The 12,119-nt window shown below is 39.6% G+C and overlaps 2 long non-coding RNA genes across 2 annotated transcripts in view; one reads left to right on the top strand and one right to left on the bottom strand.

The window, feature by feature from the left end:
• Window positions 1-2,755: 2,755 nt before the first annotated feature.
• Window positions 2,756-12,119, bottom strand: part of LOC130293722 (uncharacterized) — a 47,681-nt gene continuing 38,317 nt past the window's right edge. Inside the window, exon 3 of the long non-coding RNA XR_008848272.1 lies at window positions 2,756-2,812. This is a non-coding gene — a long non-coding RNA (uncharacterized LOC130293722). The remainder of the gene's footprint in view (window positions 2,813-12,119) is intronic.
• LOC130293723 (uncharacterized) lies at window positions 4,488-11,379 on the top strand. Its single transcript, XR_008848273.1, has 3 exons — window positions 4,488-4,622; window positions 6,569-6,681; window positions 11,257-11,379. It is a non-coding gene; the product is annotated as an uncharacterized LOC130293723 (long non-coding RNA).

Here is a 12,119-nt window from a genome sequence, read left to right as displayed (position 1 = left end):
AGGGGAACTCCGGTGAAAGCAAATGTTTTCAAATCAACTGGTGTCAGAGAGTTAAACAGATTGGTCAATTACTTCTATTTCAAAATCTGAAGCCTTCTAGTACGTATCAGCTGCTGTATACTACAGAGGTTCGCTCTGACCACAGTGCTCTCTGCAGACACCTCTGTCCATGTCAGGAACTGTCCAGAGTAGGGGCAAATCATCATAGAAAACTTCTCCAGCTCTGGACAGTTTCGGACATGGACAGAGGTGTCAGCAGAGAGCACTGTGATCAGACAGAAAATAAATGTTAAAAGAAGCTGATACAGTGAGGATCAAAAGTTTGGGTACCCCAGATAACAATTTGTATTAATGTGCATAAAGAAGCCAAGGAAAGATGGAAAAATCTCCAAAAGGTATAAATGACAGATTAGACATTCTTATATTATGTAGACAAAAGTTAGATTTTATTTCCATCATTTACACTTTCAAAATAACAGAAAACAAAAAAATGGCATCTGCAAAAGTTTGGGCACTCTGCATAATCTATAGCATGCACTGCCCCCTTTGCAAAGCTGAGACCTGCCAGTGTCATGGATTGTTCCCAATCATCATCTGGGAAGACCAGGTGATGTAAATCTAAAAGGGTTTAAATGCCCAGACTCATCTGACCTTGTCCCAACAATCAGCACCATGGGTTCTTCTAAGCAGTTGTCTAGAAATCTGAAACTGAAAATAGTTGAGACTCACAAAGCTGGAGAAGGCTATAATAAGATAACAAAACGTTTCCAGATGTCAATATCCTCTGTTCGGAATGTAATTAAGAAATGGCAGTCATCAGGAACAGTGGAAGTTAAAGCAAGATCTGGAAGACCAAGAAAAATATCAGACAGAACAGCTCGCAGGATTGTGAGAAAAACAATTCAAAACCCACGTTTGACTGCACAATCCCTCCAGAAAGATCTGGCAGACACTGGAGTTGTGGTACACTATTCCACTATAAAGAGATACTTGTACAAATATGGTCTTCATGGAAGAGTCATCAGAAGAAAACCTTTTCTATGTCCTCACCACAAAAATCAGCGTTTGAACTTTGCAAATGAACATATAGACAAGCCTGATGCATTTTGGAAACAAGTTCTGTGGACCGATGAGGTTAAAATTTAACTTTTTGGCTGGAATGAGCAAAGGTACGTTTGGAGAAGAAGGGGAACAGAATTTTATGAAAAGAACCTCTGTCCAACTGTTAAGCATGGGGTGGATCAATCATGCTTTGGGGTTGTATTACAGCCAGTGGCACAGGGAACATTTCACAAGTAGAAGGAAAAATGGATTCAATAAAATTTCAGCAATGGGTTCTTCTAAGCAGTTGTCTAGAAATCTGAAACTAAAAATAGTTGAGACTCACAAAGTTGGAGAAGGCTATAATAAGATAACAAAACGTTTCCAGATGTCAATATCCTCTGTTCGGAATGTAATTAAGAAATGGCAGTCATCAGGAACAGTGGAAGTTAAAGCAAGATCTGGAAGAACAAGAAAAATATCAGACAGAACAGCTCGCAGTATTGTGAGAAAAACAATTCAAAACCCACATTTGACTGCACAATCCCTCCAGAAAGATCTGGCAGACACTGGAGTTGTGGTACACTATTCCACTATAAAGAGATACTTGTACAAATATGGTCTTCATGGAAGATTCTTCAGAAGAAAACCTCTTCTATGTCCTCACCACAAAAATCAGCGTTTGAACTTTGCAAATGAACATATAGACAAGCCTGATGCATTTTGGAAACAAGTTCTGTGGACCGATGAGGTTTAACTTTTTGGCTGGAATGAGCAAAGGTACGTTTGGAGAAGAAGGGGAACAGAATTTTATGAAAAGAACCTCTGTCCAACTGTTAAGCATGGGGTGGATCAATCATGCTTTGGGGTTGTATTACAGCCAGTGGCACAGGGAACATTTCACAAGTAGAAGGAAAAATGGATTCAATAAAATTTCAGCAATGGGTTCTTCTAAGCAGTTGTCTAGAAATCTGAAACTAAAAATAGTTGAGATTCACAAAGCTGGAGAAGGCTATAATAAGATAACAAAACGTTTCCAGATGTCAATATCCTCTGTTCGGAATGCAATTAAGAAATGGCAGTCATCAGGAACAGTGGAAGATAAAGCAAGATCTGGAAGACCAAGAAAAATATCAGGCAGAACAGCTCGCAGGATTGTGAGAAAAACAATTCAAAACCCACGTTTGACTGCACAATCCCTCCAGAAAGATCTGGCAGACACTGGAGTTGTGGTACACTATTCCACTATAAAGAGATACTTGTACAAATATGGTCTTCATGGAAGAGTCATCAGAAGAAAACCTTTTCTATGTCCTCACCACAAAAATCAGCGTTTGAACTTTGCAAATGAACATATAGACAAGCCTGATGCATTTTGGAAACAAGTTCTGTGGACCGATGAGGTTAAAATTTAACTTTTTGGCTAGAATGAGCAAAGGTACGTTTGGAGAAGAAGGGGAACAGAATTTAATGAAAAGAACCTCTGTCCAACTGTTAAGCATGGGGTGGATCAATCATGCTTTGGGGTTGTATTACAGCCAGTGGCACAGGGAACATTTCACAAGTAGAAGGAAAAATGGATTCAATAAAATTTCAGCAATGGGTTCTTCTAAGCAGTTGTCTAGAAATCTGAAACTAAAAATAGTTGAGACTCACAAAGCTGGAGAAGGCTATAATAAGATAACAAAACGTTTCCAGATGTCAATATCCTCTGTTCGGAATGTAATTAAGAAATGGCAGTCATCAGGAACAGTGGAAGTTAAAGCAAGATCTGGAAGAACAAGAAAAATATCAGACAGAACAGCTCGCAGTATTGTGAGAAAAACAATTCAAAACCCACATTTGACTGCACAATCCCTCCAGAAAGATCTGGCAGACACTGGAGTTGTGGTACACTCTTCCACTATAAAGAGATACTTGTACAAATATGGTCTTCATGGAAGAGTCATCAGAAGAAAACCTCTTCTATGTCCTCACCACAAAAATCAGCGTTTGAACTTTGCAAATGAACATATAGACAAGCCTGATGCATTTTGCAAACAAGTTCTGTGGACCGATGAGGTTTAACTTTTTGACTGGAATGAGCAAAGGTACGTTTGGAGAAGAAGGGGAAAAGAATTTAATGAAAAGAACCTCTATCCAACTGTTAAGCATGGGGTGGATCAATCATGCTTTGGGGTTGTATAACAGCCAGTGGCACAGGGAACATTTCACAAGTAGAAGGAAAAATGGATTCAATACAATTTCAGCAAATTTTGGATGCTAACTTGATGCCATCTGCGAAAAAGCTGAAGTTAAAGAGAGGAGGGCTTCTACAAATGGATAATGATCCTAAACACACCTCGAAATCCACAAGGGATTACATCAAGAGGGGGTAAACTGAAGGTTTTGCCATGGCCTTCACAATCTCCTGACCTCAACATCATTGAAAATCTATGGATAAACCTTAAAAGAGCTGTGCGTGACAGACAGCCCAGAAATCTCAAAGAACTGGAAGAATTTTGTAAGGAAGAATGGGCAAAGATACCTCAAACAAGAACTGAAAGACTCTTGGCTGGCTACAAAAAGCATTTACAAGCTGTGATACTTGCCAAAGGGGGCAGTACAAGATATTAACTCTGCAGGGTGCCCAAACTTTTGCAGATGCCATTTTTTTGTTTTCTGTTATTTTGAAAGTGTAAATGATGGAAATAAAATCTAACTTTTGTTGACATATTATAAGAAGGTCTAATCTGTAATTTGATGCCTTTTGGAGATTTTTCCATCTTTCCTTGGCTTCTTTATGCACATTAATGCAATTTTTTACCTGGGGTGCCCAAACTTTTGATTACACTTCCATAAAAAACAGACCTAGAATATGTTCATGTGCATGAGCCCTCCAGGATCGGCCATCAATTGAAAATTTTGGTAAATTGGGGAAACATATTACTAACAAACATATAAGAAAAAAAAAATATTTGTGAATAAACCAATATGGCATTGCTCCTGTGTATATATACATATGTAAAATACACTATGGGGGAGGTTTATCAAACCTGCCCAGAAGAAAAGTTGCTGAGTTGCCCATAGCAACCAATCAGATCGCTTCTTTCACTTTTCACATGCCTTTTCAAAAATGAAAGAAGCGATCTGATTGGTTGCTATGGGCAACTCAGCATAAATCTCCCCCATAGCATATAAACACTACTTTAGCTCTGATGATCTAAAGACTGTGGCCCTCCAGATGTTGCAAAACTACAACTCCCAGCATGCCTGGACAGCCAACGGCTGTCCGGGCATGCTGGGAGTTGTAGTTTTGCAACATCTGGAGGGCTTCCATTTGAAGACCACTTCGACCACCGCTCTATGGAAACCCAACCAAATAATCCACCCTGAATAAAATAAATAACAATGTAAAGCTAAAACCAAAAGTATTAATATAGTAAAACAAAAAATGTATCCAGAGTCAAGAATATTACTATATAGTAAATATGTGGGAAACCATCGTACATTTGTGACCTCCCATTTCCTATGGATATTTCAGTTGTATGTTACATCGCACATTAGTACAGGGATACAGAGCACATGTAAAGCAGATCCTGGTAAGTCGATAATAAGTCGACACTGCAGTTTTGGCCTTTTGTGCCTTTTCCAAATTCGGTCATGCCACAGAAAGGACTGTGCAGCTGTGACACAATCCGCAAAGCAACATCCTCCATTGTCCAGCTGCCCCGACACTCACTCTTACTTTACAGGATATTCACAGGCCTTAATGCAAACAATACGAGCTTTCAAATGGGGAAATCGGATATTGAACGTTAGTGGGAAGGCAGCTGGGCACATTCTGGCTTTATGGCATTCACTCACAATTATATAGGTCCATCATGCTATTTAGGAAATAGATGTAATTCGTAGAATTCTGCTCAGACGGGTGACACTGAGAATTACACTTTTGCATGCATTAGTCAAATAGTAACACAATTTTTATAATATCACACTCCTCCGTCTTGTGAATAACTAAAAAATTCTATATTTTGCTGCTTACCAGTGAATTGTGATATCTTATATCATGTAGCCAGGGCTAAGTTAGTAAAAAAAAAAAAAAAAAAAAAAGGGGGCAACTTGAACCCTAGGGCAAAATTCATAAAGGCACTTTAGAATTTAGAATTATAATTCTTCATTTAAAGGGGTACTCCAGTGCTAAGACATCCTATCATCTATCCAAAGGATAGGGGATAAGATCCCTGATCGTGGGGGTTCCCCCGCTGGCGACCCCTGTGATCTTCCACGCCGCACTCCGTTAGAATCAGTCCCCGGAGCGTGTTGGCTCCGGGTCTGATTACTGGCGATCACGGGGACGGAGCATAGTGACGTCACAGCTCCGCCCCGTGTGACATCACTATGCTCCGTCCTCGTGGTCGAGATGGACTCAGCCTGAGGACCTCCAGCGGCTCCGGAAGCAGCTAAAGGTGGGTGCTGCATGGTAGATCCCGGGGGTCCCCAGCAACGGGACCTTAGCGATCTGACATTTTATCCCCTATCCTTTGGACAGGGGATAAGATGTCTAGGGGCGGAGTACCCCTTTAAAGTACTGGTCTCCATATATAAGAAAAAGAGACCTAAGAGGCCCCTTAAAGCATACCTGTCAGATCCCACAAAAATATTGATATTTTACTCAGTACCTAATCCTGACCATGTACATCTATTTTTTATGCCTATTTCACCTATATTTGTTATAAAAATCCATCTTTTCATTAGCTCACAGTGTTAGAAATCCTCTCAGGGGAAGGGGGTGTGTCCCTCCTTGTGGTGGTGGGAGGTGATTGGTGTGCCTGCTCATGCAGCCTTGTCCATGAGTCATCTCTTGTCTATGACTCGTGGACAAGCCTGATGCTGCTGCAGGACTGGTTAGTGTCCCAATAGGTATGGGGACCCCGAATGGTGGTATTTTCAGGGGCCATTTTCTTCATTAAATATTCAAACATTTTTAAACAACCTTATTACAAAAGGTCTTTAATTTTCATCATTTACAACATATAAAAAGTATTTGGATCTGACAGTGCCCATTTAAGCTCCTAGGCCCATATGCAATAACATTTTCTGCACCCCCAAAAGTTACGCCCCTGGTAGTAATGGCTTTGTCCTTTGTGGGAATCGAAACCCTAGCAAACAGAGGATGTTGCAGAGAGGATTACATTGTTCTTTGTTTCCCATTTAGTGGCAACTACAGGAGAAATGTAGTATTACATGTCCCACTCTGTATTATTTCATAGATGGTGATCCAAATGCAGATAGGCATAATGACATATGTATTTTTGTGATGCATTGCTGCAAGTTTAAATTATGTTCAGTGGACATAAACATAATTTCTGCTCCAATGGCTGGAATAAAGGATAACTCCCATCCTGATTGCCTAATCCCATAAGGTGTATATGTCACTTGAGTTGTTTAAATGGGCACTGTCTGAATCAAAAACGTTTAATATGTTGTACATTGTGACAAAACATTATCCTTTCTAATATACTTCATAACATTTTTATCTCTTCAGACACGCCCCTTCCTGAGCAGTGGATGTCAGAATGGTTGAGCAGCAGAACATAGGGTTTTGTGAGCCAAATGCAGAAGCTAGACACATAAAAAGATAAGAATTTGCATGACCTAGTGAGTAACATATATAAGCATAATTTTTTCTGTGATATGACAGATATGTCCTTAAAGAACAAGGGGGTCTGATTGAGGGCCTCTGGTGGCTTGCCATGGCAGACAGAAGACTAACAAAGACTTCTAGGTCAGCCACAGATGCATGTCTATTAAGCCTTCTAGGTATACAGCAGTATACAACAGATCGCGTTCTGGAAAAAAAATCACATAAAGTGTATTCAATAAAATATATGTACAGTAAAAAGGATCAAAAAATATTTTTCAATAAATACAAAAACAAAAAAAAAACTTACCTATATGCAGTATGGTTTTGCCTCGACTATCCTGGCCCATGTAATAAAGAAAAAACAAAATAAATACAAAACAGCAGCATTTTAACACCTCTCCTCCAACACAATAAAAATGAATGAATTAATTTATACATACCCTGCGATGGTTCTATTAAAAATGTGACTTACCCCATAAAGAACTAGTCCACATATGGCTAAACTGATGAAAATAAACAATTAGATAAAAACTTTATGGAATGCAAAAGAAAGGAAAGATTTAAGAAAAAGAATACATATATACATGGTAAAACCATAATTTCACTGAGCCCTAGTATAAAAATAGTGATACATATGCTGGTGAATGAATTAAAATTTGAAATAGATAAAATAGGTAGTAAAAGTTCATTATTAAGGGTGGTTTCATACCACGTTTTGTAGCTAAGGTTCCCGTATACGGCTGGGAGGAGGGGGGCGGGGCTTAATCGTGGCGCCCGCACTCAGCCGTATAGGGGAACCGTATTTAATGCATGTCTATGAGCCGACCGGCGTTTTCGGCCGTATACGGTTTCCCGACCATAGGCATAAACACGGTCGACCACATTTTTGCCTGCGGTCGGGAAACCGCATACGGGCGAAAACGCAGCTGACCGGAGGCTGTGGGTCACTCCGATCGGCTCATAGACATGCATTAAATACGGTTCCCCTATACGGCTGAGTGCGGGCGCCACGATTAAGCCCCGCCCCCCTCCTCCCAGCCATGTACGGGAACCGTAAGTACAAAACATGGTGTGAAACCACCCTAAATTATATGTATCCCAAAATATTCTAATCCATCCACCCCTCATATAGCCCCATATACCTTATTAGAAAAATGAAAAAGTTATATGGCTCTAAGTGATGCACAAAATTGCTGCGGTCATTAAAGGTGCTATCCCAAGATCAAAAGTTATCCCCTTTCCACAGGATAGGTTGATATCTAACTGATTGGTAGGGGGCCCCCACCGATCCTAAGAACAGAGGACAATTGTTTCCCGAATGATTGAAGCGGCCCTATTTATTGAAAGTTACACAGAACAAATATCATCTGAATAGGTCAATATTGCCCTATGTAATAAGGCCAGCGATCAGCCAACAAATGAGTAAATGCTTATGCATCAGCTGATCGTTTTGTTTTGCCATGTTAATAAAATACTCATTCCTTGGCCATACATTGCCGTGTGTAATAGGGACCAAGGAATGAAGAAAGCAGAAGGCACCAATAATCATGCAATTGTTAATGCAGCTCTCCCCATAGGGTGGTTCAGTGTTGTAATCGGTTCTTTTAACAAGCGCCGATCAACGAGATCGCTGCTTGTTCACAGTATGCATTGCCACTTAGAGTATGGGTAGCAATGCATTGCAAATAAAAAGAAAATAGAGCCAAAAGATAATGCTTATGGAGCACTGGAATACATTAGAAAATGTAGGAATGAAGCGTAAATTCTTGGAAAGTAAAATGTGGCCACAGTTATTGTTCCTGAGGTGTACAGTGCTTACTATTAAAGGGGTATTCTGGCTACAGCCATCTTATCCCCTAGCCAAAGAATAGGGGATAAGTTGTCTGATCGCGGGGTCCCTCCAGAACCACCGCGATCTCCCGGCTGCACCCGGCGTTTGTTTATAGCGTTGGGTCCAGTGCAAGGGCACCGGAGGCTCGTGATTTCATGGCCGCGCCTCACTCGTGACGCCACGGCCATCACCCCTCAATGCAAGTCTAGTGGAGGGGGCATGACGGCCACCACGCCCTCTCGCATAAACTTGCATTGAGGGGGCATGACCGTGACATCACGAGCCTCTGCCCCGCATCATCAGTTATCCGGCACAGAGTGAAGTTCGCTCCGTGCACCGGATGTCTGGGGTACCGCAGCCAAGATCGCGGGGGTTCCCAGCGGCAGGACCCCCGCGATCAGACATCTTATCCCCTATCCTTTTGATAGGGTATAAGATGTCTATGGCTGGAATACCCCTTTAATCGTCCTTTTTATTGAGAACAGCTTAAATTGCCATCTACTCTGTCCTGACATTACATCTGCGATATTCCAGGGAATTAATGTAATTACTCATCCGTTAAAGAAAGAAGAAAAGGAACGAATCAAAATAGTTTATTATAAAGTTTAATCTGAAGAATGTGATTAACGGGAAATGTAGAACGACTAAGTCCGCCACTTCTGTTGATCCTTATATTAAAACACTTCTCTGCCTGAATAATAAAATATAGACAAGCTCATAAATACTGTATTTCTCTTTTTTCTATACAGATATTTCTCTTTTCAGAGCTGCAGTTTTTACTCTAGAATTGTTCTTATCACTATTACTAGAAACTGGAAATTGTAGCCACGAATGTGTATACAGGTTTACATCCCACACCAACACTTCCCGCCTTCTCCTTTTTATTTTCGTATTGAATGCCTTCCATCCATAGGCTGGGTTCACACATAACATTTTGATATTTGGTTTTAGTTTTGGTCAAAACTAGGAGTGGGCCAAAAACTCTGCGTTGATTCCACACCTGATTTGGGTTAAAAATATTGACCAAACTGAGCTCTAAGACAAAGACCAAATTACCACATGTGAACCCAGTCTTAGACATATCTGTCCCTAAGTTTACCCCTGTACTTTCCATGCCAGCTTGGCTTAGAACAAAAAGAGAGGCTTTCCTACACTTGAGACAAGTGCTAAATAGTGTTGCTCGCGAATATTTGCGAATATAGCACTATATATATTCGTAATTACGAATATTCTTTTTTTTATTTATTTCTTTTTTTTATTTTTATTTTTTCACAGTACACATCACAGTGATCACCCTTCTCAGCTTGTGTGGTGTAAAGAAGGCTCTAATACTACTGTGTGAGACTGGCGTGCGAATTTTCGCATGTGCAAAAATTTGCATATGCAAATGTTCGCATATGCGAATTTTCACTTATGCTAATTTTCGCACACGTGAATTTTCACATTTGCAAAAATAAAACACGAATATTACGAATATGCGAATTTAGCGAATATATGACGAATATTCGGCCATATATTCGCAAAATATCGCAAATTCGAATATGGCCTATGTCGCTCAACACTAGTGCTAAATGACCAAATGCATCATGGGAGTTAGCAATGGAAATTTCTCTTAGAGTTGGTATTCATTTTAATAGACCGAGGCATTGGAAAATAATTAGAAAATATGATGCATAATCATTTTTATTATTATTAGTCATAGTAGTAATGATGATAATAGTAATAAATTATGTTTTAAATTGTTACATATTTGTTACGCTGTGAACGTGAATATTCATTTTGCTGTGATTTTTCTACAAGGTTTGAGAAGAGCATCAAGGTCATGTCTCTTCTATGATCATTAATCATCTGCTCCTTAATGCAATCATCATAACAGAAACTTAATGCATAAAAGCAAGCAAACATAGTAGAGACGTTTAATAGTTGTTCAGATCTAATACCAGAGTATATTCTTAGTTACTGTTAAAAGCTTTTTGTCCAAAAAAAGACAGTATTGTTAATGAACAAAGAGATATAAACCCACTCGTTAAAGCAGAAACGGTCCTACCTGCTGTGTTCCCAGGTGCTCCATTCCCACTCCTTGAACGTCTCAAAAGTAATGTTTTAACACAGGAAGGGGTAGGTGCTTGTCCCAATAATAACATGTTGGTGAAACCACACCCACAAACAATGTCCAAAAAGATGCATTTTGTTGCCGCAACATTAGTACCACCATGTATCTATTGGACAAAGTGTATGGGCATGGTTTCACCCACATGTGGTTATTGAGACAAGCACCCACCCCCTCTTGACTCAGAGCAATATACTTCTGTGATGTCCAGGGAGTTGAAGTAGAGGACATGGAGGACTGTTTCTACATCCCGGACAACCCCCTTTAAGGCATCAGATGTTCAAACACTTATGCCTTACAATATCAGTATTCAGAAGAGTACAGTTTATGGAAGTGTATCATAGGAGATGTCGTCCAAAACATCTGCAGTGCCAAGGTTGTCTATGCCTTTCCTAGATGATCAAGAGAAATGGGAGGCCCCAAGAGGTAAATTTCAAGTGTCATAGCAAAGGAGCTAAATACTTATGTCCATGCCAAATGTAAGTATCTCCTCTTGCAAAAATGTCTAAAATTTCGTTTTCACATTTTCATTATGGGCTATTGAGTGCAGACTGATTTTTTTTTTCAGTGCAAGGACCTAACAAGGGTCTGAAGACTTTCCGAATGCATTGTACACTGTTAAATAAAATACTTTAAATAAATTTGCAGATCAGCATGAAAGGAAAGACATAACCCAAAAATACAACATAGCATCTTCTCTTAGCCTTCCCTGATGTCTTCAGACTGACAAGTCTAATAGCTTGTGTGGCCTTCTGCGGCAGAAGACGAGACAAGTAACCATCTAGTTGGTAAGAAGCAGATTATGATGTTAATTGAAATACTAGCAAAGCAGATAACATCTACAACTAGTAAAAGAGACTACTGAATAACCCATATATCTCAGACAGGTGAATAAATATTTCATATGCAAAACATAATCATCTCTCATAGTGAGAGGCGGCTGAGGGCTCAGCTGTATTGTGTTGTGATTGATACTTTTTCATTATTTTATTAAAGAGAAGTTAACACATACAGTGCACATCACTGAGAGATAAAAGGTAAGAATGTTATTAGTATGATAGGGAAAGAGGAGACTTATTGACACACAATGCACCGAGTCTTGCAGATTCTGTGAACTGATAAGGCTAGAATCCCACTGAGGATTTTCACGCAAAAGGCCGTAAAAAACTATCTGCGAGAAAATAAATCTGCGTCCAGATGTTAGCTGCAAGTCAATAGTAAACTGCAAATGCCAGGTCCACTTGACGTTTTTCAGTTTGGCATTTTTTTAATCCAATGGGCATTTTTCAGCTATTTTGAGCTCAGAGGCTGGTTTTCAAAAACGTCCTCAAAAATCTTGGTGTTTTCCTCCCATAGAAGTCTATAGGAGTGAAAAAAAATGCCAAGAAAAACACCATGTGGGTTTTAACTTTTTTTTTTTTTTTTTTAGGACTTAAAAAATAAAAAGAAAAAAGATACAGTAGTAATGGAAAATAATTTATTCAACCCCTTAAGGACTAGCCCTTTTTCAC

The sequence above is a fragment of the Hyla sarda genome, chromosome 10 (assembly GCF_029499605.1).
Source record: "Hyla sarda isolate aHylSar1 chromosome 10, aHylSar1.hap1, whole genome shotgun sequence".
NCBI lineage: Eukaryota > Metazoa > Chordata > Amphibia > Anura > Hylidae > Hyla > Hyla sarda.
The sequence above is the reverse complement of the archived record's forward strand: the minus strand, read 5'-3'. Positions and strand labels throughout refer to the sequence as shown.